The sequence below is a fragment of the Oryctolagus cuniculus genome, chromosome 1, assembly GCF_051225735.1.
Source record: "Oryctolagus cuniculus isolate XC-2025 breed Fujian yellow rabbit chromosome 1, ASM5122573v1, whole genome shotgun sequence".
Taxonomy (NCBI): Eukaryota; Metazoa; Chordata; class Mammalia; order Lagomorpha; family Leporidae; genus Oryctolagus; species Oryctolagus cuniculus.
Genome location: NC_142867.1, coordinates 42,089,073 through 42,114,441, shown reverse-complemented (window position 1 = coordinate 42,114,441; position 25,369 = coordinate 42,089,073). Strand labels below are relative to the sequence as shown.

General features: G+C 38.4%; 1 pseudogene; it reads left to right on the top strand.

The window, feature by feature from the left end:
• The first annotated feature begins 217 nt into the window (after nucleotides 1-217).
• On the top strand, nucleotides 218-957 carry LOC100352642 (high mobility group protein B3 pseudogene; annotated as a pseudogene).
• The last annotated feature ends 24,412 nt before the right edge of the window (nucleotides 958-25,369 follow it).

Here is a 25,369-nt window from a genome sequence, read left to right as displayed (position 1 = left end):
ACTAAGTGAACAAGTAAATATGGGTCAAAGATGACTCTGTGCCTGGTACAAAGGATTCTCCCTAAACCATTCCGTGCACCTGAGTTCTAATTAAAAAATCAATATTAACTGATTTTAATATGCTGAGAAGATGAAAACCATTATGCCAAATATTTTGTAATAAAGTAGTTTCTTTTTCAAAAAAACTGATACAAATACTAAAAAGGGCGGTTGGAGGCAGCTAGCGGGAGGCTGGGGAGCGCTGAGCAGCGCGTCCTGCCTTGCGCTGCCCAGACTAGCGAACAATACAGTCAGGATGGCTGAAGGTGACCCCAAGAAGCCCAAGGGCGAGATGTCTACTTAAGCCTTCTTTGTGCAGACTTGCAGAGAGGAAAACAAAAAGAAAAACCCAGAGGTCCCTGTCAACTTCGCAGAATTTTCCAAGAAGTGCTTTGAGAGGTGGAAGACAATGTCTGGGAATGAAAAGTCTAAATTTGATGAAATGGCGAAGGCGGATAAAGTACGTTATGATCGGGAAATGAAGGATTATGGACCAGCTAAGGGCAGCAAGAAGAAAAAGGACCCCAGTGCCCCTAAAAGACCACCGTCTGGATTCTTCCTCTTCTGTTCAGAATTCCACCCCAAGATCAAATCCACAAACACTGGAATCTCTATTGGTGATGTGGCCAAAAAGCTGGGGGAGATGTGGAATAACCTGAGCGACAGTGAAAAGCAGCGGTACATCACCAAGGCGGCAAAGCTCAAGGAGAAGTACGAAAAGGATGTTGCCAACTATAAATCTAAAGGAAAGTTTGATGGTGCAAAGGGTCCTGCGAAAGTTGCCCGGAAAAAGGTGGAAGAGGAAGACAAAGATGATGAGGAGGAAGAGGAGGAGGAGGAGGAGGAAGATGAATAAAAAACTGTTGTTCTGTCTCCTTGTGAATACCTTAGAGTAGGGGAGCGCCGGGACTGGCACGCCTCTCATTGGAGACGTGTCTATTGCCCTCATTAGGTTTAATTAACAAGAATTTGATCTGATCATATTGTAGTTTCTCGAAGAACTCTAGAAATTGTCAGTGGTTTACATGACGTGGCCATGGGTGTCTGGAGCACCCTGAAACTGTACCAAAGTTGTAAATATTTCCAAACATTTTTAAAAGGAAAAGGCACTCGCGTGTTCTCCTCACTCTGTGCACTTTGCTGTTGGTGTGACAAGGCATTTCAAGATCTTTCTGGCATTTTCATTTACTTTGTAAGGTGGTGTTAACTCTCTGGTTGTGGGCTAGAGCTCCTGAATTACCGACTGTACATATCTATAGTTTGTAAAAAGAGCAAAACAACTGAGACAAACTCCCGATGCTCCTTGCGTGGCACTGAGGCTGTGGAGCAGGTGCCTGTGCAGGGGCCGAAGCTCAGGACGTGCACTGCGAGGCTGGACCTGTCTACACTGCAGTGGGCATCGATTTCGCTTCAGGTTGTCTTGTTTTTGTATATAGTGACATAACATTCTGCTGCCATTCGTAGCTGTGGATAAAAAGGGGGTCAGCTGGCATGAAAAGGGTTGGGTTTTGTTTTTGTTTTTGTTTTTGTTTTTTTAGTTATCTGCAGTAGTTTTTCAACTGTGTTTTTTTTTTTTAAACAAACTGTAGAACTCTTCAGTTTCAGCAAAGTGAAGAGCCACTGCCATCGATGCAAGTTCAAGAACCTTCTGTACTTAAAAGACTTTGCAATATTCTGTTATTTTTTTTGTATGTTTAGAATGCTCAAATGTTTTTGAAGTTAAATAAACAGTATTACATTAAAAAAAAAAAAGGGGGGGTGTCTATTTCGGGCCAGCGCCGTGCTCACTTGGCTAATCGTCTGCCTGCTGCGCCGGCATCCTGGGTTCTAGTCCCGGTTGGGGGGCTGGATTCTGTCCTGGTTGCTCCTCTTCCAGTCCAGCTCTCTGCTGTGGCCCGGGAAGGCAGTGGAGGATGGCCCAATGCTTGGGCCCAGCACCTGCGTGGGAGGTCAGGAGGAAATGCCTGGCTCCTGGCTTCGGATGGGCACAGTGCGCCGGCCATAGCAGCCATTTAGGGGGTGAACCAACGGAAAAAGGAAGACCTTTCTCTGTCTCTCTCTCTCTAACTCTGCCTGTCAAAAAAAAAAAAAAAAAGTCTATTTCATGTGTGAAAATACCGTTGAAGAAATGAGTTCTTTACAAAATAATCACTTATATGAAAATAGGACTTTTTAAATGTATAATAGATTGAGGAAACAAAATAGATCTAATCCTAATGTTCTAAATTTGATCCTACCACACCCATTCAAATATTTTAAAAATGAGGGAAATGCCATCTATAACTACAATGTCTTCAACATTCCCAAGGTGAAGAAATTCCCAATAAAATCATAAAACCCGAGTAATTCAATTACATTTTTAATGTAAAATATGTAGTGCTTTCAAAAAAATGAAATAACCAGGGTACTTATGTCTGTAATTTTCTGTAGACTTCAGAATAGTAGGAAATTATAAGCCCTCTTTCAATATCCTTATTTCAACAAACCAAGAAACGGATAAATTTTTTAGTCTCAGGGACACTTTGACCACTTTAACACAAAGAAGAGCCATGCTGTTATGAGACTGACATGAAGATAAATGTCTACAATTAACTTTCTCAAGTTTTAACTAAGATCACTTATTTACTCATGACCAATTTGTCTGTGTTGCACTACTCTAGTCTTCAAGAAGTTGTCTGACAGACACTAATGGCAGGTAAAGGGAGTTAATTTAAAAATCTAGGCAGTAATCTTTTTTTCTTTGGATTGATATGTGGCTGATAAAGGAATTCTGTATACAATTTCTTTGTTATATTCTATAGAAACATGATCAATGATAGTTAGAATATGTATAAAATTTTGTAATTGTAATACAAGAGCATTTCAAAAGCCTCATGGATAATGTATATTATGAAAAAAGCCATTCATGGGTTTCAAATGCAATTTTCTACCAAAATAAATTTATCCTTTAGTGCCACTTTCCATGAACTTTTTGAAGTAGTATATGTCTGTATTTTACATGATGAAGAAAAAATATAAAAACTTTAAACAAATACTCAGAAAAATTCTTAAAACATTCTGAAGTGATTATGGTTCTTACTCTGTCTTCCTCTCAGTTCTACTTTTGTAATGATACCACAGTGAATATTCACTGAGGGTAGGAATAGGCACACGGGTCAAGTAAATGAAAATTATTAATCAAAAGTTTAGGATTCTTTGGGTGACGAGGGTTGGCAAGGTGAGAAAAAAATATGAAACTATTATTCATATTTATAGGAATCCATAGACCCGCAGCAGAGGGAAAATTTTGCTTTTCTATAGCTCTCAAATTAAGATTAAAATCTTACAGGCTCAGTTTACTGAAACCTGTGAGTTTCTCCTTAGAAACTATGCATGGCTATTCACAGAGTGTGATCTACAGAGGAATTTCTCAAGTCTGCTAATTCACACATCCTGTGGGTAAAGGTGGTATGGAAATGATGCAGTGAAATGCTCTCTAACACTGATCTATAAATGGCAGACACTTTTGTAGAGGAAACAGAAATCAAAGAAGTTCCCTTCCCATGGATAGAAGACAAATAGTTTCCTTGAAGAAACACTAAAACAGAGACAGTCAAAACAAAATAAAAATTTTAAAACAAAGAATTTACTTCAATTTACAGTCTGACAATGGTAGACCAAAAGGAACATTTGGAACAGGTTGACTCTTTATAAAAAGAATAGAAAAGTCATGTTGACAATCAGATATATCTCTAAGTAGTTCTCATTTGTTTCATTGGAAGCTTTTATGATAGAAAATCAATAATTTAAGGGTAATCATTAATCTGCAAAGATATTTCTTCCATACAGTTTCACTGGAAAGAACTTGAAGAAACACAATTTTAAAATGTTAGGTACAAAGGAATATTCTCAATTCAATTTAGACACTGTAGTTCTTATTCCAATTTCCTTGATAATAATCATGGTCCTCTCTATCAATGGAAATTATTGGTTCTGAAAACCATTAATGAATATAATTTGTTACTTGCTTTATTCTATTACATGAGGAAAATAATTTCAAATTAATGATTCTTATAGGAGTGTTGAGCCGGCTCTGTGGCACAGCAGGTTAATGCCCTGGCCTGAAGCGCCAGCATCCCATATGGTTGCTTTTTTGAGTCCTGGCTGCTCCACTTCCGATCCAGCTTTCTACTATGGCCTGGGAAAGCAGTACAAGATGGCCCAAGTCCTTGGGCCCCTGAACCCTCGTGAGAGACCCGGAGGAAGCTCCTGGCTCCTGGCTTCAGATCTGCACAGCTCCGGCCATTCTGGCCATCTGGGGAGTGAACCATCGGATGGAGGACCTCTCTCTCTCTCTGCCTCTCTTCTCTCTGTGTAACTTTGACTTTCAAGTAAATAAATAAATCTTTAAATAAAAAAAGAACGTTAAACACTTGACATATGTATTATCTTTGCATCTTGTATATTGATAAATTTTATAGATGAAAAAATCTGTTGATTGCTCTCAGCAATAATGTTTAATAAGGAAAGGAAGAAAGTACAAATAGAAGCTTGAACAGAGTAGAAACCCATAATACTATCTTGAAAAAACACACCACCTGATGAAAGAGAGCTTTATACACAACTAATTATTGCATAAGGAAGAACACAATAAGAAGATGGTAGAAATACTGATACAATGTAGTAGGAAGAAAACTAGAAATCAGGATATTTTGGCTTGAAGTTTGGATATATTTTCATATATAGTGTTATACCTTAGCACTAAAGAATGTGAAGCATTTCATAAAGAAAGAACAGCTAAGAGGTCATTGGAGGCTACAAAGATTAGTTTTAGAATCAAATCAAGCCAAACTAGATAATTAAAAAAGTACAGATAGATCATTTTTATTTCGATATTAACACTGAATTACATTAAGGTCACCTAATTAGATATCTAGATGGTGATTGCATTTACTTCTCAAAACCTAAGATGAAATGAAATATTTTTCACATAGACTTCTTGCTAACATTTTTATACTAATTCATATGATTTTTTTGACAGGCAGAGTGGACAGGGAGAGTGAGAGACAGAGAGAAAGGTCTTCCTTTTCCGTTGTTTTACCCCTCAATGGCCACTGCACTGCGTTGATCCAAAGCCAGGAGCCAGGTGCTTCTCGTGGTCTCCCATGATTTTTTAACTTATGTCACTGTATTGCTGTCACTGCTATTTCTATCCATTTTTTTTCCCTTTTGAAAGTGATCACATTCAAGTTTTTAAAAATAGATATGTTTCTTAAAACCTGTATTTGTTCACATGTTCTCCCTGATCGGCGACAACTAACTGAGCACCACAGGAGAAACTTGTTGAAATGAAATGGACACTATGAGAAACAATGACTTGATTGGCTCTTGTCCTGACGGTTGATGTACAATGTAATACTTTATCCATTATAGTATTTTTTTTGTTCTAGTACCATTGGTTGAACTCTGTAATTAACACACAATTATTCTTAGGTGTTTAAATTTTAACTGAAAAGTGATCCCTGTTAGGAGTTTGGAAAACATTATGCTGAGTGAAATAAGCCAATCCCAAAGGGACAAATGCCACTTGTTCTCCTTGGTAGGTGACAACTAACTGAGCACCAAAAAGGAAACCTGTTAAAGTGAAATGAACACTATGAGAAACGGTGACTTGATCAGCCCTCACCCTGACTGCTTTGAGCAACTTGATATGTTATCCCTCTTAGTATTTTTGTTTGTTTGTTCTACTTAATACTTTTGGTTGAATACTGTAATCAATACACAATTCTTGTTAGGTGCTGAAACTTAACTGAAAAGTGATCACAGTTAAATATAAGAGTGGGAATAAGAGAGGGAAGAGATGTGCAATTCGGAACATGCTCAAGCTGACTTACCTCAAACGGTAGAGTTAGAAACATACCAGGGGATTCCAATTCAATCCCATCAAGGTGGCAGGTACCAATGCCATCTCACTAGTCCCAGTGATCAATTTCTGTTCACAATTGATCATAATGATAGGACTAAGAATCAAAGGGATCACATAAACAAGACTAGTGTCTGCAAATACTAGCTGATAGAATCAAAAAAAGGAGAGAATGATCCAACATGGGAAGTGAGATACACAGCAGATCCATAGAATGGCAGATGTCCTGAGCAGCACTCTGGCCTCAGAATCAGCCCTTAAGGCATGTGGATCCGGCTGAAAAGCCCATGAGAGTATTTCAGGCATGGAAAGCCAAGACACTCTGGGGGGGGGGGGGACTAAATGAAAGATCTCCACGAGTGAGATCCCAGTGGAAAGAATGGGTCATCAAAGAAGGAGGTACCTTTCTCTGAAGGGAGCAGAGAACTTCCACTTTGACCATGGCCTTGTCTAAATATGATCAGAGTCAGTGAACTCAGGGGGCTTCCATAGCCTTGGCAGCTCATGACAAGAGCCTAGGGTGATTACTGATGCCATAAACAAGAGTGTCAATTGGTTAAGTCAACAACAGGAGTCACTGTGCACTTACTCCTCATGTAGGATCTCTGTCCTTAGTGTGCTGTACATTGAGATTTAATGCTATAACTAGTACTCAAACAGTATTTTTCACTTTATGTTTCTGTGTGGGAGCAAACTGTTGAAATCTTTACTTAATGTATGCTAAACTGATCTTCTGTATATAAAGAGAAACGAAAATGAATCTTGATGTGAATGGAATGGGAGAGGGAGTATTTGTAGCTTTTGTTTTCTAAACAAAAAATATAAAGTAATCTACTGGAATCTACTGTTGCACATATAATTAAAGTGAACCAAGCTTTTAAAATTGCATAATTATTCATTCTTATGAGAGCTTACTGAAAAAAAACCCTAGTGCAAAATGTTAATTTGTTTTCTTTTTTTCAGCCATGGCATTGTCTGTGTGTACAAAGGCTGTTGATTTTTGTGCATTGATTTTATACCCTGCTACTTTGCCAAACTCTTCTATGAGTTCCAATAGTCTCTTAGTAGAGTTCTTTGGGTCCCCTAAATAAAGAATCATGTCATCTGCAAAGAGGGATAGTTTGAGTTCTTCCTTCCCAATTTGTATCCCTTTAATTTCTTTTTCTTGCCTAAAAGCTCTGGCTAGAACCTCCAGAACTATATTGAATAGCAGTGGTGAGAGTGGGCATCCCTGTCTGGTCCCAGATCTCAGTGGAAATGCTTCCAACTTTTCCCCATTCAATAGGATGTTGGCTGTGGGTTTTTCATAGATTGCTTTGATTGTATTGAGGAATGTTCCTTCCAAACCCAGTTTGCTTAGAGTTTTCATCATGAACGGGTGTTGTATTTTATCAAATGCTTTCTCGGCATCTATTGAGATAATCATATGGTTTTTCTTCTGCAGTCTGTTAATGTGGTGTATCACATTGATTGTCTTGCGCACATTAAACCATCCCTGCATACCAGGGATAAATCCCACTTGGTCTGGGTGGATGATCTTTCTGATGTGTTGTTGCATTCTACTGGCGAGAATTTTATAGAAGAATTTAAAGGACAGGTATATTGAAAATTTTACTTTCTAGAGGACAAGCAAACAGACACAACTGATTTCTGTCTAAACATTAGAAGACAGGGAGATTTGAGAGAGATGAGAAAACAATCAGAATTAATTTCTCAATTAGCAAAATACATTAGACTAGGAATAACATAGTATGCATCTTTTCACTACATAAAAATAATTTAAAAAATAATTTCCCAAGTTTTCACTAATATCTACTGAAGTTAATGGGCCTTATAAAGGATATAAATAGTGAGAAAAGAAAAAAGTACAGAAAGTATTTGAAAACTATTCCACTTTCTCAGTATTATAACAATTTTTTAACTGTCTCAGTAGTAGATAGGAGCTCTATAAGAAAAGAACAAAAAATGGAAATGATTAATGAATTGCCACTTCAACACATCAGCAAATTCGTATAGCAGAGAAACTGCACTTGGTACTGTATTTGAAACCCTTACACCTCTGCTGCTCTAGACAATAACCTATTTTCTTCAGAGAACAAACTACTGAATGATAATTCAATTCATATTAATAACTGAAGTAACATATATGCATATGTGTGCAAACAAGGGTATAACATTCCTTTATTATTGTCTTTAGAACTCAAGAACCACTAACATCACATATACTGCAGTATAAAATTTAGCTATCCTGAATTTTCTCCTATATATTATTTGACTCTTTATTCTGATATGTAGACATGTGGAAAATGATGATACAGAAGCCAGAAATCCATGATGAACACTAATGGATAAATAGTATGTGGTTGAACAGCTGTGCTAGTTGCTTCCTTTCATGTAGACAGCTATATTGTTTTACCTTTCTTTTATACGAGGGTAATTTTTATCTATCTCCATGAAACACAACTGGCATATTTCCACAAAATCCATAAAATGACATGAAGTTTCAACATAAAAATCAACTTAATAGCAACTTTGGCATTTACTCCCAATTTTCAGACTTATCTTTTAATACCAGCTCGCCAGATGCTGTAGATGTGTCAGCAAAGAGTTAAATGGTTGTTGATATAGGGTATACAGGAGCAAAATTCTTGGTAAGTGAACAGATCAATTTCAATATCAGGTATTGATGGAATAATTTAATTAAAATATTTATTGAGTCATTGATATTTGGAGGACAGAAAGAGAGAACAGGGCATTTATTAACTTGCTGTCCCTGTGCTCCTCTCATAAATCAAACTTGAAAAAGAATGTGAGCTTAAACTGGAAAAATTATACATTAATTATCTCACAATAAATCACAATATTCAGCCCACAAAGACAGTTACATAAAGAGAAACAAAGCAAAGTGAAGAATATGACTAAAGCAAAACTCCAAAGTGTTTTCTTTTGAGGGTGGATAGGTTAAGGACAGATTTTTCAGGTCTAATTTACATGCATCAAAATAGAATGTAAACAGTGATAAGGAAAAATAATAACTATATTTAAAGTTTTTCACATTCTAAATTGAAGTAAACTATTGAATTTCCCTTTGCTTTCCTCCTTCTTATTGAAAAGCTCTCCCAATAAGTAGATCCTTTTTGCATTTGTGAAATAAATAAAGCAATACAGTTTGCCAAAAAAAGTTACATCTCATTTGAAGACTAAGGGTTGTTCCTAGTAAGAAACCTTATAAATTTGCAAGCTTGATCATTTATTGTACTGTTTTGAAAATGATCAGATACCTTTTTTTAAATGATATTGAAATGAAATAATAGGATTCTGTCGATTCTAATCAGACTGTGTTTCCACAGCTTTTATATTGTTAAATTTGGTTGAATAATAACAAAACTCACAGTATTTTAAATGACATATGAAAAATCATAAATACAAATTGAGTAGAAAGTAATTATATAGTAGACTGCCAGAATAACAAAAATATATCTTTGGATTTCAGAACACTCTGCTAAAAATAAAATGGTTGTTCTTCTGGCTCTGTGACTACTTTGCTGTGTGTTCTCTGATAACCAGGGAATTATATCTTCCTTTGCAAAATTAGAGAAGAGGCTTAACTCCCCCAAAATCCTCCTATTTTCCAAGTTCTCTCATATTGCATTGTGATTATGTCTGTTAGTTCCAACTCTGTCTCTATTGTTCATCTTTACTCTTTTACTCCTTATCCCCTTGTTTATTCTTCCAAATTTCTGTTCCTAGTTTTGAGTATGTATATCTGTTGATTAATCAGAGGGAATGAAAAATTTATGTGTGGCTTATGTTAAACAAAGTATTCACTTTTGAAAAATTTTCACCAATACGATTTTTTTTTTTAATTTTTTTTTTTTTTTTTTTTGACAGGCAGAGTGGACAGCGAGAGAGAGAGAGAGACAGAGAGAAAGGTCTTCCTTTGCCGTTGGTTCACCCTCCAATGGCCGCCGCGGCCGGCGCGCTGCGGCCGGCGCACCGCGCTGATCCGATGGCAGGAGCCAGGAGCCAGGTGCTTTTTCCTGGTCTCCCATGGGGTGCAGGGCCCAAGCACTTGGGCCATCCTCCACTGCCCTCCCGGGCCACAGCAGAGAGCTGGCCTGGAAGAGGGGCAACCGGGACAGAATCCGGCGCCCCGACCGGGACTAGAACCCGGTGTGCCGGCGCCGCTAGGCGGAGGATTAGCCTAGTGAGCCGCGGCGCCGGCCTCACCAATATGATTTTAAGGCTGGTAATATTTAGTGTTTGAATGCAATGTTTAGGAAACATTTATCTTTAAATCATAAATTTTTTTCTTATAATATTAATTTTATTTTCATTTAAAATGAAATACAAGATATTTTGAATGAACCAAAGTGGAATTAAGGGATTTTTTTTTAACATTTTATCTGATGATTAGACAGAAACACTTGCAATGAAATACATGCTGCATCTAAAAAAATAATTGCACTTGTATTGGATTTGCCGAACAGTGTGTTAAAAATGTTGGTGTGAGGAGCTGTTGTTTGATCTTGCACTCAAGATGATTTTGGGAAACCAGCATCCTGTAGAAGTGCCTGGGATGGAGTCCCAATTTTGCTCCCAATTCCTGCTACCTGCCATTATGCACCCTGAGTAAAAATGGCAATGGCTCAAAATAGCTGGATCCCTACTTGAATTCTGGCCTCAAGCTTTAGTTTGGCATCAGTTCCACTTGTTTTGGACATTGGAAGAGTGAACCAGAGAATGGGAGCTTTCTCTTTCTTTCTCTCACTGTCACTTTCTGATCTCGAATTAAAAAAGTAAAAAGCATAATCTCATTGATAGTGCTAAACAAATGCTGCAAATGCACTGATTTCCTATTTTAATATTAAAATTTGCTAGAAGCCTTATTGACAAGTGTGCATGTCCAGGAAGAGACATGTAAAGACTGGTTTTTCTTTAGACATAATTCATGGATTAGAGTCTGTTATCTGTTGGTTTATTACCCTCAGTTTTTCATTAAATTCATCTCCTTGTTTGATTTTCACTTAATCTGATACCACATCTGATGATTTCTAAAATTTTATCTTTTTGTTTATGAATCTTTCTTGGTGTCAGTAGGAGTCATAATTTCAGGTAAGCATATGTACTGAAGGTAAATAAGCCTGGAGATACAGATGAAAGGGACACATAGGCAGACAGCAGCCGAGTCCGAGACAGAGGGAAATTTTCTATGGAAATAGCTTGAGCATTATATCTTAAAATGTGCCTTCCCATCATCCTAATAGTTAACTGGAGAATCCATATCATTTGGCCATTTTAAATGTGTCTAGTTCTGTGATTCCTAGGATATTATATTGAAACTATTTATTGGCTTATTTCTTTGCTGTTCTACAAACTAGTTGATAGGCATAGATCACTCTTCATCTTTGCATGATCATTAAAAAGCATAGGACACATTAGGTAGGCACTTTCACATTTATTTGATGACTAATTAAAGAAAAATAATAGTAGATTATGTTAAATTTAATTTTTTATGGGATTTAGTAGTTCAAAAGGATTACTAAATTTGCTTTGAATGTTGGGTCTAACTTTGAAGATTATTATGTATTTCTATAACTTATTTAAAACAATAAAAGGGATGGTGCTTAGTCTAGCAGTTAGGAATGTTTATTCTACTTTGGATTACCTAAAATATATTCTCAGCTCTGGCTTCTAATTCCAACTTCCTTCAAATGAAAACTCTGGAAGGCAGCAGTCATGGTTCAAGTAATTGGATTCCTGCCAATCATTTGGGAAACATGGATTATGTTCTCAAATTCCGAATTTGACCCCAGCCATGCCCAGGCAATTGTGGGCAACTTGAAAGTGAAGCTTAGCTTCTGAGAGGTTCTCTCTCTCTCCCTCAGTCTCCCCCCCCCCCCACAACCGCGTTTTCCCGCTTTCTGTCTCTTTCCCCATCATAACCCTGCAAAACTGAAGCACTCTTCCTGAGCCACTCAGAGATCAGAATCACTCAGAGCTCAGAACTGGGGTAGCCCATTTTGCGTAGGGAACTCAATAGTACCCTACCAAGTCCACAGTGGTGTTAGCATTTGGCAGATGTCACCTCATCCAGTGATTCTGGTGATTGCATTATTCTTTCTTTGGACCTCTTGTTCTTCTCTACCTGTCTGGATGAACAACATATCTGTCTCTCATCTCCATAATTCCCCCTTCTGAAGAGATGTCCCTAATTGTCATAAGGGAAAAAGGAAACAACTGCTCTGACTGTCTCAAGCTGGAAAAGTACAGTATTGAGGGATGGGTCAGGGTTCTTTCAGAGTCCTATCTTGGAGTCTCCTGTAGAACAAATTCTGCATGCGAGGTTCCAGTTTCATGACCACCCAGTTTGATTAGACAAAAGGAAATTATGTTAGTAGGACAGTTAAGGAGGAATGGGCTAAAGAGTAGGATCAAGAATATGATAAGGAGGACATATAGAAAAAGAGATAGGAGAGATCATAACCAAAATTTCCATCTTCCAAATTTTCTCAGTAGTAGCTGCCATTGGATTCTGGAAGTTCTTGTAGACCTAAAATACTTAAAGCTCTTCCATTAACTACTCACTCAACGACCCATTTAAGTTTGCCCTTGAGCAATTATAAATACATTTAGAGCATTTTAGGGAACTGTTATAACAAGGACAGCTATAAGACAACAATGCATAAGAAGCCTTCTTCCATAACCTCTCAGCTTTATGTATTGGTTTAGGGTTGACACCAAAGATTTTATCTTAACTCCCATATTCCCTCCTTGTCATCTTTTTCTTGAAAGCACCATTGACTAGTCATTTTACAGCTAGACTCTATTTGTCCTAGGTTGCTGGATGTACTTGGTCCTGGTTGTTTGGTGTTATCTGGTCCCATGCTGAGAGGGAGGGAATTGATGGCCTGGAGTCAGAAACACTTTCATCTACATTTGAGCAATAAAGAGGTTTTAGGAAAAGTGGATCTTAGGCTGATTATTTCTGGAATTTACTGTTTATCTAAAAATGTCAGGCCATCATTATCCCACTGGTAGTTGTACTTAGAACTCTGACAGACCATAAACACACTGTTCAAAATAAAAATTAAAATCAAGTTAGTATGTTAAAAAAAATGAAGTTATATGGTAATGGCAGACCCAGAGAACTCTCAAGGTTAGCCAGCCTAAACAATGAACAATTACATTTTTTTTTTTTTTGGACAGACCATGTAGTCCTTTTAAAGTAGTCTTGAATTGTTATTCATATAACAACATAAAAACATGCTTTTCAACAGACCCAAGTAGTACTTTACATAGAATCTAAGACACCATGGGTACTTAAGGTGATTTTTAAAACACTATTTCATCTTTACCCAATTTGTACTTGGCAATTATATATAGATAAAGAAACCAAGATATTAGACAAGCATATTTATCATTTTAATTGTTCTCTTGCCAAGAATAAGTCAGAATATCCAAGATTGTTTCAAAAAAGGTAATGAGCAAAGAGAAGAAAGGAAAGGCTTTCAAACTTTGTAGGAGACAAAGGGAGGTCCTAGGATTAAAGACAGAGAAAGACATTTAAAAAAAAAAAGTCACTCAATGATTCTAGCCAACAGATACTTAGTGTTTCAAATATGAGGGCCATCTTGCCTTATTAGGAAGTTGCCCTAACCAACGACCTTCAGTTCAGCTTTACTCTGATTTAATATCCCCAGATAAACAATGGAAGACAAGTTTGAGGAATAGCAATGTGTACCCTAATGGTGACAATTGAGAGCCACAGGAGACAATATATACTTTCACAGACCATGGCTTTGCCTTGTGCATGGTAGAGGCTAGGATCCATCTAGGCTACAACCAGGTAATCCTGACACAGGGGATTTCCAGAGGCAGTGTCTTTTTGGCATTTAACTGTCCAACTTGTGCCCACAATGAGGCTGTTGCCAAAATGAGACAGTGATAGGAAAGGAAGAAGCATATGAAAACTTTTGAGGTTCCCCAAATAGGGCTTAAGCAGTAAGGATAGGCAGTAAGGATTTCACAAGGAGAGTAGAAGTGGACCTCTAGAAAGGGCTCAACTTAAAGTCCAAGAAAAACAAGTACAGAACCTCTTCCCAGGGCAACAAAGCAAAAATACATTCCATTAAGACAGAGGAGTGGACCTCTGTGAAAGTTTATGTCTCTGAGTTTAATTTGGGCTGTTATCTTACATTCAAATTTTTAGAGGAGAGAAGGAGTCATTGTGATGGAGACACCTGCCACCTAACAGAGGTCCTGGGAGAAAAGATGCTGCCATCCTGGGCTGAGAGATATCGCTGGGGTCTCTGGTCAGGGATAATACCTCATGTGTTTCTCAAGGTTAGTTTTAGCTGCTGTCTCCCTGGGTTGGTCTTTATTTCATGTATGCCAGTAGGCCATCTTTGAGCAATCTGCTTTTATTCTTTTTAAGGGGTGAGGAGCAAATGGATCCCAGTGTCCACATCTCAGATCCATTACTCAGAGCATTCCCTAGCACTCAAAGTGAAATGAAAGGGAAAAAGAAGCCCTCCAAGGCTCCCTTATTCCACTTGTGTTTGATTCAAGGTATCCCTTGAACCCCTGAATTGTGAGTGTGTGTCATCTTGTTACTCTAGGGATGTGAGAAGGCCAAAGCAGCAGAAGTAGATGTCCTCACCTGCCTCTGACTTTGACCTTCCACCTCCAACATCTGTGTCCCTTGATCCTGTAGATCATGAGTATATTTGCAACCTGACACCAGGATCAAAGAGTGTTAAGCCAGCAAAAGTAGTCGGAGGACTTTCTGGGCATGGAATTTCTAAAATTCCTCCCAGAGCATCATCATGGACCTAACTGCCCCCTTGGTGCAGAGTGAGGAAGATCCCTCTAAACTGTCCCTGGGAGAGGACTGAGACTCACTTTACAAAGTTATCAAACAAGGCAAGACTTTTGATGTGTAACGCTGGACTGTTTCCAAGGCATGCTTCTACATTTCTTTTGTCATTCCACTGCCAACTTTCCTCAAAAATTTCCTATTATCTTCAGCTTCTTTTATGCACCTTAATCTAATGTCTACCTAGGCACCTTAACATTAATAATGAAGTAACACCTTGACAGAAGGGACTCCATTTTAGAACACCTGGGACTCCAGGGACTCCATCTTGAGAAAGCATGCCCCCACTATAAGACTCTGGTCTGAAACTATGATCTTAACACTTAGACAATAATGATACACTGCATCCCACTTGGAAGAACACAGAAATTGCCTAGTATGCTTGCTCAAGCTTAAAACAGAAAGCCTAGGGGCTGGCACTGTGGAATAGTGGGTAAAGCTGCTGCTACCTGCAGTTCCAAGATCCCATATGAGTGCTGATTTGAGTCCCACTTCCAATCCAGCTCTCTGCTATGGCCTGGAAAAACAGTAGAAGATGGCCCAAGTCCTTGGTCTCCTGCACCCACATGGGGGACCTAGAGGAAGCTCCTGGGTCTTGGCTTCGGATTGGCATAGCTCCAGCCATTGCAGCTAGTTGGGGAGTGAACCAGCAGATGGAAGATCTCTCTCTCTCTCTCTGCCTCTGCCTCTCTGTATCTCTGCCTTTTAAATAAATAAATAAATCTTAAAACAGATAGCCTATACCTTGATTAATATTAAGGTTGTAATTTGTCCATTACAAGATTGAAATTGATATTAGTTTTTCAAAGGCTTTAGGTCAACTTGACCTTAGTAACCATGTATTCCCCTGATCCTAGCACCATGTATTCCCCCTCCCCTTCTTGTGGTTTTGTCTTTATAAACCCTGTTGTTTTGAGTTTCAGGGTCGAGAGTTCTTTAGGGTGTAAGATTGCTCTCCACCACCAGCAATAAATAACTGGCAAATTTTATCAATGTGTGGTGCTCCTCTGTTTGAATTTGCTCAGTTACAACATTTTGGAGGCCCCAGCGAGATATGGAGACCACTCTCTGGAAGACCTCTCTCCAATCCTCCCAGGTTGGTGCTCTGGACAGAGGGGAGGTGCTTCCTGAGTCCCATGTCCTGACTCACTGACCTGGGAGGCTCGGCTCCACCTCAGTGAACAATTGCGTTAATCCCACTTGTAAGTAGACATTTCTTTGGGGTATTGGAGGTCTGATGAGACACTAATACAGTCTCCTTTCCTTTTGAGCATTTCTGTGTTAGGATGGGAGACTCTGGTCTGATTAAACAAAGGCCTTTCCTGCATATAATTTGTTTTTGTCATTGTGCTAGTTGTCATCACTGTTATTCTTGTCTCTGTCTCCTACTTGAAACATTAGGGCAGGAGATTCTGGTCCGGCTAAAGAAAGGCTTATTAATGCCTCATGGATATAATTGGTTTATGTTCCTGTTTCGTGGCCACTTTCCAATGTACTGTTTGCATCCAAAATCCCAGAAGGTAAATTCTTTTAATTGTCCTGCCTGTCTCCTTTATTCCCTTGTCTCTGGAATCTTTCTGTCCCTTCCATCAAACATGGGTACTGATCCATCTATGTTGACACTTCTGAAATGTATATTCAAGAATTTCTCTCTTTTGAATCTAGAAAGATAACTGCCTTAAAAATTGCCTTGTAACTTGCCAAACTTGTTCTGTGACTTGGTTTTTACAGATCTGGATGAAAAACAGCAATGAGTAATTAGCTCTAAGGTGGGTTTTGCAGTCTCTGGTTTATGTCACTGATTTCCAGACAGAGTTTTATAAAAAGAGTAGAATTCTGAGTAGATATAAATTTGACCTAATTCAGATAAACATATGGTATAATATCAGCATCTTAAGTCATCTAGGTGTAATCACTGAATGTAAATTGAATAAAAATAAATGAGATAAATGTGTATAAATGTAAACTTTGCTACTCTTAGCACCTTATATTCTATGAAAAAACTATTTGAGTTTGTTAACAGAAATGTTTTCATAAACAGTTCATGTAGGAAAATAATTCAACAGTACTTTAAAGTAATTAAGGTTAAAATTTGATGTATTATTTAGAAAATGTCTTAATTTTGAGATTTTTTAAGAGAGGAGGCAAGATGGCAGAATAGGAAGGGAGCACACGGATAGTCTGGGGAGAGACAGTTTAATAAAAGTGGAGATACTGCAGATTCAAGGAAGAGTAGGGGAGGAAACAGCAGCAGAAACTCTTCCAGAACGCGTGATTCACAGTGGACCTGCGTGGAGAGCGTGGGAGCCCACAGTTCGGGACACCAGCAGCAGACTCAACACACCAGCACTGGAAGGCGAGGTGAGCCGAACCTCAATAGCCCGAGACACCAGCAGGCAAGCGGAGAGAGGAGACTAGAGGGAACGACCCCCGGGGGGGGGGGAACTTCACCAGGCTAACTGGAAGAGAGAGAGAGGAAAAAAAAGTGACTGATACAGACACGGGTTTCTCTCTCTCCGCTCACCTCTCAAAGGCGAGCAAGACAAAGAGCAGGCACCATCTTGGACATACGTCACAAGCAGGGTGACCTCAGGTCTGCACCGGCCCTGAGCCTAGCAGAAAAACCTGACTCTGGGTGGGGTGAATTAACAGGAGATTAGGACCTAGTAAATTTGTGGTGCTACTGAACTGAGACTGTGAAAAAAGAGACGGTGGGGGAGAGAACTCACGGAATTCACGTGAGTACTCACCAGAGACACTACAATTCTGTAACTTTGGCAACCCAGTGGGAGACTTAAGGAGAATTTGAGCCCACTCTGAGGGCAGAACAGATTCCCTGTGTGGTCCTTGGGAAAGAGCTTCCGATCTCTGGCTCCTGTGGGTACATCATTTGCCTGATAACTACCTCCAACTTCGTTCAGCTGTGCAGAATTACTTCCCTTTTGAATCAAAAAAAGAAAGAAAGAGAGAGAGAGAGATCTACCACGCCTAACCTGGGAGTGTCACCTTTGGCACACCAAACAGAGCTCTCAGGCCACACCCATCTCAAGCTTTTAAGGCTCCATCAAAAACAGACAGTCCACTTAATCTAGAGTCATAGTATAACAAGAAAAAGCACCACAGTGAAGAAACCAAATATCTCCAATATGCCAAATAACAAATGCAAAAACCAAGGTAATAAAAACAAGGAAGTCAATATGACGTCCCCAAATGAAAAAGACACCCCAATTCAAGATTATGAAGATGATGAGATAGAAGAAATGCAAGAAGCAGATCTCAAAAAATTGATAAGAACATTAAGAAGTTCTCAAAAACAAATTCTTGAACTACAGAAATCCTTAATGGACAAGATAGAAAATCTCTCTCGTGAAAATGAAATATTAAGGAGGAATCAAAATGAAATGAAAAAACTAGTACAACAGGAAACTATGATAGTGACGAGAAATCATAATGAAGTGAAGAATTCAATAGATCAAATAAAAAACACATTAGAGAGCCTTACAAACAGAATGGGTGAAGCAGAAGAGAGAATATCGGACTTAGAAGACAGAGAACAGGAAAGGATACAGTCAGACCAAAGAAAAGAAGAGGAAATTAGAAATCTAAAACATATTGTTGGGAATCTGCAGGATACTATTAAAAAACCCAACATTCGGGTTCTAGGAATTCCTGAAGGCATGGAGAGAGAGAAAGGATTAGAAGGTCTTTTTAGTGAGATATTAGCAGAAAATTTCCCAGGTTTGAAGAAGGACAGAGAAATCCTAGTACAGGAAGCTCATAGAACCCCTAATAAACATGACCAAAAGAGATCCTCACCACGACACGTTGTAATTAAACTCACCACAGTGAAACATAAAGAAAAGATCCTAAAATGTGCAAGAGAAACGTCAGATTACTCTCAGAGAATCTCCAATCAGACTCACAGCTGACTTCTCATCAGAAACCCTACAAGCTAGGAGGGAATGGCGAGATATATCCCGGGTACTAAGAGAGAAAAACTGCCAGCCCAGAATATTATATCCTGCAAAGCTATCATTTGTGAATGAAGGTGAAATAAAGACTTTTCATAGCAAACAGAAATTGAAAGAATTTGTCGCCACTTGTCCAGCCCTGCAACAGATGCTTAAAGATGTGTTACACACAGAAACACAGAAACACGGTCATCAATATGTAAGAAGGTAAAGGAAGGAAACCTCACAGCAAAAGATCACAGGGAATTCAAAGCATATATTAGAACTTATCTTTGGCAAATGGCAGGACAATGTTACCACTTATCAATAGTCACATTGAACATTAATGGCCTGAACTGTCCAGTTAAAAGACACCGATTGGCTGATTGGGTTAAGGAACAAAACCCATCTATTTGCTGCTTACAAGAAACACATCTTTCCAACAAAGATCCAAACAGACTGAAAGTGAAAGGCTGGAAAAAGATATGCCATGCCAACAGAAATGAAAAAAGAGTGGACGTAGCCATCTTAATATCGGACAACATAAACTTTACCACAAAAACTGTTAAGAGAGACAAAGAGGGACACTATATAATGATTAAGGGATCTATTCAACAGGAAGATATAACAATTATCAATGTATATGCACCTAACTACAGGGCACCGGTTTATCTAAAAGATTTGTTAAGGGACTTAAAGGGAGACTTAGACCCCAATACAATAGTACCTGGGGACTTCAATACTCCACTCTCAGAAATAGACAGATCAACAGGACAGACGATCAACAAGGATACAGTAGATTTAAACGACACTATAGCCCAAATGGATCTAACAGATATATACAGAACTTTCAATCCTACAGCTAAAGATTTTACATTCTTCTCAGCAGTACATGGAACCTTCTCTAGGATTGACCACATACTAGGCCATAAAGCAAGTCTCAGCAAATTCAAAAGAATTAGAATCATACCATGCAGCTTCTCAGACCATAAAGGAATGAAGTTGGAAATTAGCAACTCAGGAATCCCTAGAGCATATGCAAACACATGGAGATTGAACAACATGCTCCTGAATGAACAATGGGTCATAGAAGAAATTAAAAGAGAAATCAAAATTTTTCTGGAAGTAAATGAGGATAACAGCACAACATACCAAAACTTATGGGACACAGCAAAAGCAGTGTTAAGAGGAAAGTTTATATCAATAGGTGCCTACATCAAGAAATTGGAAAGGCACCAAATAGATGAGCTTTCACTTCACCTCAAGGATCTAGAAAACCTACAGCAAACCAGACCCAAATCTAGTAGGAGAAGAGAAATAATTAAAATCAGAGAAGAAATCAACAGGATTGAGCCATTCTAACTAGGGTGAGGTGAAACCTCATTGTGGTTTTGATTTGCATTTCCCTGATTGTTAATGATTTTTTTCATGTATCTGTTGGCCATTTGGATTTCCTCTTTTGCAAAATGTCTATTGAGGTCCTTGGCCCATCTCTTGAGTGGGTTGTTTTGATGTTGTGGAGTTTCTTGATTTCTTTGTAGATTCTTGTTATCAACCCTTTATCAGTTGCATAGTTTGCAAATATATTTTCCCATTCTGTTGGTTGCCTCTTCACTTTCCTGACTGTTTCTTTTGCAGTACAGAAACTTCTCAATTTGATACAATCCCAAATATTAATTTTGGCTTTGACTGCCTGTGCTTCTGGGGTGTTTTCCAAGAAGTCATTGCCGGTACCTATATCTTGCAGGGTTTTTCCAATGCTCTCTAATAATTTGATGGTATCAGGTAGTAGATTTAAGACTTTAATCCATGTTGAGTGAATTTTTGTGTAAGGTGAAAGGTAGGGTCTTGCTTCATGATTCTGCACATGGAAATCCAATTTTCCCAGCACCATTTATTGAATAGACTGTCCTTGCTCCAGGAATTGGTTTTAGATCCTTGATCAAATATAAGTTGGCTGTAGATGTTTGGATTGATTTCTGGTGTTTCTATTCTGTTCCATTGGCCTATCCATCTGTTTCTGTACCAGCACCATGCTGTTTTGATTACAACTGCCCTGTAGTATGTCCTGAAATCTGGTATTGTGATGCCTCCAGCTTTGTTTTTGTTGTACAAGATTGCTTTAGCTATTCGAGGTCTCCTGTGTCTCCATATGAATTTCAGCATCATTTTTTCCAGATCTGAGAAGAAGGTCTTCGGTATCTTGATTGGTATTGCATTGAATCTGTAAATTGCTTTTGGGAGAATGGACATTTTGATGATATTGATTCTTCCAATCCATGAGCATGGAAGATTTTTCCATTTCTTGGTATCCTCTTCTATTTCTTTCTTTAAGGTTTTGTAATTTTCATCGTAGAGATCCTTAACATCCTTGGTTAAATTTATTCCAAGGTATTTGATTGTTTTTGTAGCTATTGTGAATGGGATTGATCTTAGACATTTTTCCTTAGCCGCGGCATTGCCTGTGTATACAAAGGATGTTGATTTTTGTACATTGATTTTATATCCTGCTACTTTGCGAATATCTTCTATGAGTTCCAATAATCTCTTAGTAGAGTTCTTTGGGTCCCCAATAAATAATTGTATCATCTGCAAAGAGATTTAAAAAGTTAGAAAGATTAAGTAAGTTACAGAGGCCTGAAAATGTCACAGAGGCCGGCGCGGCGGCTCACTAGGCTAATCCTCCACCTAGCGGCGCCGGCACAGCGGGTTCTAGTCTCAGTCGGTGTGCCGGATTCTGTCCTGGTTGCCCCTCTTCCAGGCCAGCTCTCTGCCCTGGCCTGGGAAGGCAGTGGAGGATGGCCCAAGTGCTTGGGCCCTGCACCCCATGGGAGACCAGGATAAGCAACTGGCTCCTGCCTTCAGATCAGCACGATGCACTGGCCACAGTGTGTCAGACATGGCAGCCATTGGAGGGTGAACCAATGGCAAAAGGAAGACCTTTCTCTCTGTCTTTCTCTCTCACTATCCACTTTGTCAAAAAAAAAAAATAAAGTCACAGAAGGTTATGAAAAATTTTCCAGATACAAAAGCTATTATTCCAGTTTTCTTTGACATAGAATTATAATCTGATCCTCTGTTAAAACAATTAGACTTTTGTAATACATATATGTTAGTAAATATTTTAAAATTATCCTTAAATTCTATTTTAAACTGTAATATTTCCTTTTAACATTTTCAGTTTTCTATCAGGTTTCAGTAAGCTCTCTTCTCTATTTCTGACTCTTAAGATTGTTTCAGGCTATATACACTCCTATATTCAAGGTTTTTATTTCCCATTTTGGTGACAGATGAGACATCAATTTTGTATCCTACTGAGGTAATCATTGGGTTCTCTATCTCTCCTTAAGTTCTGCTTGTTTAAAAATAGCTGAGTTTTTATTAAACGAGTTATGGTTTATTTAAATATATTCTCATTATAAACATTTGAGTAATCATTTTGTAACTATCAATAAATCTCATCTATATTATGCATGATGTTAAGAGATCCTATTTCTACCAGATATAGAAATAGGGTATTTCAAGATTTCTAGGCATTTTTGACAGTCATTCAAAAATTCAAAGTTCTAAACATCAACTAATTAGGCTGTTCGGGTTATTTTAAAGATACTGTCAAGATGTGAAGTGGTGCTAAATTTTAATTCATTATAATTTGAAAATGCTACTGATACAAATGTCCAAAATTTATAAAAGTCTAATGATTTTATTGTGTTATCAGTCATGATGATTATCTTAATGAAAAAGGCTCAGAGGCCTAAAAAGGGTTAATGTTTTATAAAATCTTATAGGTGCTTTCTAAAATTTTTTGTAGATTAAGTAAGTGGCTCTTCTTATTGGTTAATGAGTTTTATAATTTTAATTATGGCTATTTAAAGTCTTTTGACATGTACAGCTTTGTATTCTCCTCCAAACACTAAAAATAAAATTTACTGCTCATGGAAAGTAAAACATTGTTGATTCTGGATTTAAATGTGTCCTCTTTTAGGTTCCAAAAGACTTCTTTTTCCCCGACCTTTATTGTATTCAGTTCTTTGGGATGAATCTGCAAATAAGTAAAGCCATAGTTTAAAAGGTTCCAATTGAGAAAAAAGTATGGTTAATTCAGGGTACTTAGAGTAAAAAGTAATTTGAATCCATTAGTAAATTAAAAAAAAATTAAAGATTTGAAAAAACTATCACTATTGTTCTCTCTTTAATATATATTATGTGTTATATGTGTGTACATATTGCACATCTATGTGAAAAATTTTATTAAAAGCTCTGTTTTAATTGGCTTATAGATAAAAGGTTGCTCATAAATTTAAGCTGTTAAATTAACCCAAATTATATTTTCGGTTCACTTGTCCTAAATAAATCTCTGTACCAGATGTTTTAAACTTGTTGGCAGAAAGAAACCAAAAATGTTTTTAAGTCATTGACATGTTTATGCTTGGGTTTGCTGGCCAAACAAATTATGCTTGGTTTTAAAAATTTATAAACATTAGACCCTTTGGTAAATATTTTTATAAGCTATTATTTTATAGTTAAAATTACTTGCTGAGTTTTCATTTGCTATTAAGTTCTTGATAGTAAGCAATTTGAGAAGCTTCTGTTCTCTTCAAGATGAAAAACTGATTCTGTTCTGAAGGACTCTCCATCAGGATATACAATTTGATCTTCAGATCTTATGAAAGGGATGGTTAACAATTTTCTGTAATAGTGCTTGGCCACATATCAAAGGACAAATGACATAGCCTAAATAAAAGCTGACATTATGATATGACTTTACAGCTGAATTTATTTTGCCATGGACACAGTAAACAGGTAAGACCTCCCTTTTCAAACCAAACTAAGCGAGAGATACCAAGTCTTACTAATTATTTCAAAATTTATACACAGTTTGGATAAGGTGGTTTTCATGTTTGATCTTATCTAGAAAGACATAGCTTTCCTTGCAGACATTGTCTTATCTCATAGGAAAAACATTGCCAGAACATGCCTGTTGCACAGGTTTCTAGCTCAGGCCACCAAAGATTAGTGAAAGGATTGATCACTCTCTTGGCTAATGTCCTGAAGGCTCCTCTGTGGTCTACTATAACAAAAACCAGGAAAAAGAGGAGCAAGCTAGGCAACAGGATAAAAATGTAAAGATGGGTGACAGGCCAATTAATCACAGCTTTACACAGTGATCTGCCATCAGGGTGACCCAACAAGGCCATTCCACCCAGAATGCCATTGGTTTTCAATGTGGAAAGCCAGGGCTTCAGGCAGACAGCAGTTACAACAGAAGCCAGTGTCTGAAGAGCCCTGTCATCTCTGCCAGCCAAGGGCTGTGTCACTGGAAATGGAACTGACATGGAGTTAGAAGACTCGTAGGTCAGACTCACAGATTTGTTGGCTCTGAACTGAAAAGACCTACTCTACCCAGCTTCCAAAGTAACTATCACCATCAGGTGGACAGCCTAGGGTCAGTAACATTGCGGGCAGAACTGCAGATCTGCATTTAGAGATCCTGTCTATCTCTACTGACCTCCTATTCAGGCCAACTCTGCTCCCAGGCCAGCTGAAAATGGAGAGTCAACAGGGTCTGTTCCCTAAGGAGGTCATACCGCCATCCAGTCTCTTCCAGTATCCAATGTAAAGAGATAGATAGGTCTGGGTCTCATATACCTGTCCAGGCCTTAATGCCAAATGATTATTATCAAGACCCTCCTGTCAGTTTCTATTTGCCTCTAAATGAAAAAACTCCTCCTGGTTTGGACAGCACTTTTTGTAGGCTCTCTAATAATGACTCTGCCCTTTGTTTTAGATCCTGTGTATTTAATCGGCTTGTTAGATTTGTTTTCTCCAGACTTAAAGAAATAAAATTTTGCATGTCTATGCACATGAAACCTTGGATGGAAGCAGGTTCTGCAAGTTAACACTACAGCCCCCTGGAGAGACCACCTCCTGTTGGAGCCCAGTTTTGACTGCCATTCAACACTTCACACCCTCAGGGGCCCCTGGACAACAATCTGCTGTCAGCAGGAAGTAGCCGGGATGAGATTGACATTCTGGGTCTCTACAGTAGTAGTAGAGTGTGGATTAAAAAGTGATGGTGGGAAGTTGCTGAAGTGTCCGTAGGTGCTGGTTCAAGTCCTATCTGTTCCACTTCCAATCCAGCTCCCTGCTAGTGCACCAGCTACCTGCTAATGCACCTGGGAAAGCAGTGGAAGATGTCCCAAGTACATGGGGCCCTGCATCCATATGGGAAAGCCTGAGGAAGCTCCTGATTCCTAGTTTTGAATCAGCCCAGCTCCCAATGCAGCAATCTGGGGAATGAACCAGTGGATGGGAGATTCTCTCTCTCTCTCTCTCTCTCCCTCTCTCTCTCTCTCTCTCCTATTCTTCTCTGTATTTCTGACTTTCTAATAAATAAAAATAAAATTTTAAAAATGAAAAAGAAAAAAGAAACCCGAGCAGGACAAGACCAACATTCACAGAACTGAGAGATGGAAGGGGATTGTTCCAGCCTGCTCCAATATAATCTGCTCTCTGAGTTAAGATCAGTAGCAGTACTAGCTGCTTTTAACTGGATAATGAACTCTCAGTGTTGGACTATGGTGAAGTTTAGAATCTCTG